General features: G+C 37.3%; 1 pseudogene; it reads right to left on the bottom strand.

The window, feature by feature from the left end:
• LOC149570064 (putative disease resistance protein At3g14460) overlaps positions 1-7,211 on the bottom strand; it is a 140,924-nt pseudogene extending 133,713 nt beyond the window's left edge.
• Positions 7,212-7,419: the final 208 nt, after the last annotated feature.

Raw genomic sequence — 7,419 nt, forward strand, 5'->3', positions numbered from 1 at the left:
ATCATAAAAAGTTTCACAAAAAAGATCATTCCTTTCAAAATTATCATGAGATCATTAGTCAAAAATGAGTTATGAATAAGTAAACTACAATTAGACTCTAAATAAGTACAATTTTAGATGAAGAGTGTTATTTTATTGGAGGAGTTGGAAAAGATAGTTTTCTAGATGAAGAAGGGTAAAGCTCCTGGTCTAGACGGTTTCTCAATTGGGTTCTTCCAATAATTTTGGGAGATTATCAAGTTGGATTTATTGGCAATCATTCAAGAGTCTCAACAAAACAAGAAAATTCTTTGGGCTCTAAATTCTACCTTCCTTGTTCTCATCCCCAAGGGTGAGGAGGTTGATCAATTGAGTCAATTGCACCCCATTTCTCTTTGCAATGTTATTTATAAAATTATCTCTAATTGATTGTTGATAGGTTAAAAAAGTGTCTTACACCACTAATTTTTGAAGAATAGAGTGGCTTTGTGGCAGGCTGCTAGATTCTAGATGGGGTGGTTATTGCTACTGAGACTATCCATTCTATGGCCAATTCTAAGGATAAGGCTATGTTCATCAAGCTAGACGTGGCTAAGGCTTATGAAAGAGTCTGATGGTTCTTCCTTCAAAATGTTCTAGGGGCCTTTGGTTTTGAGGAGGAGTAGATTCATTGGGTTATGAGTTGTGTGACTTCTATTTCTTTCTTTGTTTTCATTAATGGGGAGCACTCTGAACTCTTTGGCACCTCTTGGGGTTTACAACAAGGGGACCCCCTCTCTCCTTATTTGTTTCTTCTTATGGTGGAAGGTTTGGGTTGACTAATAAAAAAGAAACGTGGAGGGAGGTTCCATTCAGGGTTGGCAATCAGGAGGTGGCTTACTTGGGCAATCTCACTTACAATTTGTGGATGACACTGCTTTGATGGGCATGGCTACCATTAGGGAGGCTTCTAATATGTACAAAGTATTGGATGTTTATCTTACTGCATTAGGCCAGTCAATTAATGAGGGCAAGTCTTCCATTTTTTTCTTCAATACTCCGCACTCTATTTACAGGAGAATTGCTCATATTCTTAGATTTTAGATTGGGATCTTCCCATTGACATACCTTGGGATTCCTATTTTAGTTGGTAGATAGTCTTGGGAGTCTTGGCAGGCTATTCTGGAAAAATTTCATGTTAAAGTTATTCATTGGACCCTTTGTTGGCTGTCTTTTGCAGGTTGGGTACAATTGATTAAATCTATGGTTTAGGCCCTCCCTCTCTATAGGAGTATGATTTAGGTGGCATCGATGGGTTTTGTTAAGGATTTGGATTCCTTAGCAAGATGATTTTTATGGGTTGGTAGTTTATTATCTTCCAAGTGGAGTCTTGTTAGATGGGATATATTTGTAGCCCTAAATAGTTTGGTGGTCTGGGGCTACGACAGTCCTCACTATCTGGCATAGCTCTGGCTGCTAAATTGTATTGGCACTAGTGTGTGGAACAAGACCAGAGGTGGGCCAAAATTTTGACTCAAAAGTACTTTCTTGGAACTCCTTTGAGTGATATCCCCCATTATAGCTTGGTAGGGAAGGGTTCTATGATTTGGAATACTCTCAAGAAAGGGGCTGCACTCATTAAGGGTGGCTTATTCTAGATTTGCAAGAGTGGATCAGAGGCACATTTTTGGTATGATGCTTGGGATGGCCACCCTCCCATTGTTACTCAGTATCCTCATTTACTTCCATTGTGCCAGAGGTTTTGTGAAGCAGGATGGTCAAGGGTGTGTGACTTTAAGTTTCTTTCCATTCAAGAGCAATTGGTGGAGGTGAGATGGAAGAACCCAGAGGAATGGCCTATCGTTGATTTGGAGGAGTAGTGTGTTGAGCTTCATTTCATTCTTTCTGGTCAAAGTTGTAGTGCCCTCATGGATGAGGATGTGTTGGCTTGGTCTCCTAACCCCAAGGGTGTTTACACAGTTTCTTCTAGGTATCAAGTGTTGCTCTCCTAGTAGTTTGTGGGGGAGGAGGTCTAGTGGTGGAAGAAAGTTTGGAATAAGTTTTCTTGGCCAAAGTGTAACTGCTTTATTTGGACTTTTGATTGGAATAGGTGTTTGACCTGGGATAATATCTTGAAGAGGGGGTTTTCTAGCCCATCTCAGTGTGTCCTCTACGACTGTGGGGAGGAGGACTCCCCTTACTTGTTCTTTTGATGTTCCTTCACCTTACAACTCTGGCATCTCTGATGGGGTGTTTGGAAAAGCCCATTCTTTCATGCCTCCTCCCGGATTGAGTTTTGGACTAGTCTAGGAAGGCCCCCCTCCTCGGTCTCTTTCTTGCAGGATGTGTGGTACGTTGGTCCCATCTTTATGATTTGGAAAGTTTGGTTGGAAAGGAATTAGAGAATATTTTGTGGCAAAAATCTAGGGATTCTATAGGTTTGGTTTAGAATTATGGGAATGATCCAGGAGACTGTTGAAGCTAAAGGAGAGGTTGTGTTGCCGTTAGAAAAAGGTGATGCTGAGATGGTGGATTAGTTAGGTATTTAGGGGCTATCTTCACCATTTTCTTGTGTTAGGAGAGGCATGGGTGTAAGGTAAAGAGTTCATAGGGAGGGGAGTTGGCTACCCCCTCCTATTTTTTTCTTGAAAATTAATACGAATGGTTCTTCTAGGGGAAATCTTGGACCCGCTGGGATTGGCAGTGTTGGCAGGGACTCTTATGGAGTAGTGGTTTTTATCTTCTCTTGCTATGAAGGGATAGAGACTATCAACAAGATGGAAGACATGCCTATCCTCTATTCCTTGAAATGGGTGTATGCTTTAGGATGGCAGAAGGTTATTTTTGAGTTAGATTCTCAGGTCTTGGTCAAACTACTTCTTGAGAGGAAGACTTCTGGTGTTAGCTGGCAGTTGGCTATGATGGTGCAAAAAATATTATAGGTTACCTCTTTGATGGAGTCAGTGTCTTATGTTCATATTCCAAGGGAATGTAATAGGGCATCTGATTGTCTAGCCAAATGGGCATTAGAGAATATAGTAGGGGGGAAGATTGATGGGTGGGAGCAGGTTTCGAGCAAACTATGCCAGGATTTATAGAGGATTCTTGTGGAGGATTTGAATGGTAGTGGGGAAGGATGAATTTTCTTGGATTTTCTTGTGGTTTACTTTAGTTCCTGGGGCTTTGGCCTTTTTCTGTTTTGTAATGTTCTATTCTAATTTTCAATAAAGTTTTTACCCCTTTTTTTTCAAAAAATAAATACAATTTAAAAGTACCCAGAAGCTTAGGCAATTTTAAGGGAATCATATCTTTCTCATCCATCAATAATGATGCCTCCAATGATCCAGTAGAAGTAACATGGGCTACTCCAAGAAAGGCTAGTAAATTACCACCAGTACTGGTATTTGTTTTATCATCATGAGAAGTTGTACCTATCAATGCACAAAGTTAATCAATGGCATACTATGATCAAATGAACAAGAAAGTACAAATAAAATCATATTTAACACATAAAAAATATATCAAAACAAGGGTTTACCAGCCCTAGTTGCAGCGAGTATGGATGTTTGCATGGTCTTTGTTATCGATCCTGTAGTCGGCAATCTCAGAGTGTTGGCTAGCCAGATGGAAGGAGGCATATGCACATCATTAGGACCTGAAAAATAATCATATATATACTATGTATTATCTTTTTAAAATATAGATTGTGAAAACATGACAACAGTAATATAAAACTATCAATAATAATCATGAAAAAAAAACGTCCGTTCTGATGATTGAAAATTGAAATCACATACCTGTAGGAGCTACAGTGGTACCCTCGTAAGGTGGAACAACTTGGTAAGGTCTAAAAAATTACTATAACAACACATGCATATTTTGGTTCATGATTTATTTATTAGTATAAAGCATAAAGCTTTATTGAACTATTGTCCTAGCAAAAGATTCATTGTTGCTAATTTCAGACAATGTGCTCTCTAACACAATTCATTTCTTGTTGCCTTTTCCTCTTTGGTTAATTTGGATCCATCACAAGTGCATTAATTTGTAGATTTATGCTTTTAAGGGTCTTTTTACACATGCTTATAGGGCCACTATTACATGTGATGTCATCATCACATAATATTGTGGCCACCAAATTAGCAACTAATTTCTCTTGTGTAATATGTTCTTTGCCCTTTCCTTAAGAATCAAACTATGACAAAAACATCAATAAAACAATAAAAAAAGTCCACAGCCTTAACAAAAATAACATAGTAATATGGCATTTTGTAGAGTTATAATTACACAATTTTTTATACAAAAGGTTTACCTTCGCTGAAGAAGGGCTGGTGTTAACCTCATAATGGTTTTTGACACTTGAGTGCCAACACACTTGATCACATTTCACATTGGAGCTGAGTACACCACGCATGGTGAGCCACAACAAATGCCGAGTTAGGAAAGACTTCAGGTGCCAAGTGATCTTCATGTGCCGAGTAGTTTTTAGATGCCGAGTGAAAATCAGATACCGAGTGAAGATCAGATACCAAGTGAAGATCAGATACCGAGTGAAGATCAGATACCGAGTGAAGTGTTAACAAGTGCTGAGTAACATAAGGTGCCAAGTGTTAACAAGTGCTAAGCAACATAAGGTGCCGAGTGTTAACAAGTGCCGAGCTACATAAGGTGCCGAGTGATACAGTTTTGTTTAGGTGCTGAGCTATCCAAGAAACAGCATGTGCCGAGTATTAGCAATACTTTAGGAGTCGAGTAACTCAGAATATCAGCATAAGAGTTTGTAATTGCACAAATTATGATATAAACTATTTTTACAGCTGACATAAGGTAAATCTCAAAGGATTTAATGATGAGATCAAATCTTTTATCTTTCCTATGCAATGTACATGCAACCAATAAGAAAAATGATGAAGACATGCAACCAATAGAAGAAATGCAAATAATAAGCGAAAATGGAGATTGAATATGGATCGTAGATCCATACCTAACCCTAAATCCTCAAATGTCTTTATAAGGAAGAAAAAATTTCATTGTAAATGTATGAGTGGACATACAAGGGTGCACAGGGAAATCTATTTTTAGAAGTGAGGGTTATCAGATCACAAAGGATCAAGATCAGAGAAAGTGAAAAAGGTGCCTGCATTCAGCAATCAAGGATTGTAATCTATCAGGTTCATTATACCTAATACTTTCTAGCAATTGTATTAGAATGAAAATCCTATGGTAATAGGTTAGCTTAATAGCTATTTCATAGATCCTTTAATTAGGTGATTAAATCTTTTAACAAGGTGACACTTCATGTTAAGTGTTTGAAATCCTTTAACCAGGTCACTATTGACACAATGTAAAGCCTTTAACAGGGCAGACCATCAGAAGTGGTTGAACAATATTGCTGCAATAATTTTTGTGGGTATCATCCCCACCCCAGTTTTACCTTCTTATTCTTGGAGGGTTTCTGGGTCACCAAATTCTAGTGTTATGAGTTATTGATGCATGTGTTTAGTTTCATGTTTATTTGATGTATTTACATGCATGCAATTTACTTTTAGTCAAAAGTTTTATTGGCTAAAGTGTGATACTTATGATTCACCCGCCTGCCCGCCCCCCTTCCTTTCTCATAAGTACTCTTTCCATATTTGAATATTCCAACAGCTGGGAACAACATCCCTATCTTTGTCATCCAATAGATCAACCATGTTGCCCTGTGACAAAGAATATATATAAAAATATTAGCGTATTGAAAGGAATAGTTGACTTAGCAAAAAAACTTATTGATAAAATGAAATATTGTATATTGGAGTTATAATTGGAAGTAATTAGTTTAAATATTACATATATAGTACTTACAAGTCCCATGATAGTAACTTTCTTTGTATCTATGCAATTCCAATTGTAATCTACTAGAAGCTCTTCCCCTAAACTTATTGATTTTATCACACAAACACATGATTTCCCTCATGTTCCTCAAAAATGCAATTGGGTCACTTATTAGTTGACCCCAGATGCGTACTATTTATAAAACCTACAATATTCACTATTACTTTTGGCCTTTCATCAATGTACACTGCATGTCTTTTACTTTAATCATTTTCTTTCCATTGTAGATAATTTGTTTATAGTGCATACCTACACATTCTTGTTTTATATTGAACTATCTGCATCCAGTTATTGTAATTGTAACAAGGTCCTACATACTCTATCAATTCAACAACTTTTTTATAACTGATCTTTATGCCATCCATAGAAAATAGGCCCAGACTATATAATGATGAAGGAGCTATGCGATATATCCTCTTGTTAACACAAAAAATAATGTTAATTGGAGGTGATTCCTTGGGTACCCATTCTTTCTGAAGATGTCTGTACCTCAAAGGAACCTTCATTTTTCCCTTTTTCTCATTCATCATAAGAACATGACCCCTTTGAGCAAGGATAAATTGCATGTGTTTATTGATTTTTCTTCTAATTTTTTGACCTCTAGTTTGTCTCTCTTTCTTAGAGCTACTTCATGTCTCACTATCCTCTTCTATTCCTACAATTCTATCACTTGAGGAAGAAAAATATGATAGATACCTATTTGGTGGTACCTGTAGCCCATCAAATGAGAGATATAGTTAAAGGAGAAAAATATTTTTCTATAAAATGAGGCTAATATTAATGAAGGTTTCCTAAAGTTAATGTTGAAGGTAAAGAGAAAGAAAACATATAATAAACATACACCTCTCAATCCATATCACTGAGTATGATCCTCATTAAAGGGGTATAGTTTCATACATATGTAAATCATTTTTCTTAAGTTAGTTATAAATTACATGATGCTTATGCTACAAATTACATAGAATATAACATGAACAATATGCATACATCATAATCAATATATACTTTTAAATTTGTTATCTCTACAAAAAACATATTATAAGTAATTAGCACCAAGAATTGAGCATTGTAAAAAATATTTACACCTAATCAACACCTAATACATTTCCATTGGTCATCTTCTTTATCCATCTCATCATCATTATTGCCATCATCATCCAAATAGTCACAATGACCATTGTCATCATTGTGACCATCACTATGACCACCATCATCATCTTCACCATCACCATCACCATCACCATCACCATCACCATCACCATCACCATCACCATCACCATCACCATCGCCATCGCCATCGCCATCGCCATCGCCATCGCCATCGCCATCGCCATCGCCATCGCCATCACCATCGCCATCGCCATCGCCATCGCCATCGCCATCACCATCAACATCACCATCATCATTACCATGACCACCACCACTACCACCACCACCACCACCACCATCATCATTGTCATCAACATTATCATCATAATTACCATTATCACCACCACCACCATCATCAATGCCATCACCATCATCATGAACATCTTCACCATCATCATCATCATCATCTCATTCTTCATCTTCACCATCATCATC

The sequence above is a fragment of the Cupressus sempervirens genome, chromosome 3 (genome assembly GCF_028749045.1).
Source record: "Cupressus sempervirens isolate cs-2001-9-10 chromosome 3, ASM2874904v1, whole genome shotgun sequence".
NCBI classification, from domain to species: domain Eukaryota; kingdom Viridiplantae; phylum Streptophyta; class Pinopsida; order Cupressales; family Cupressaceae; genus Cupressus; species Cupressus sempervirens.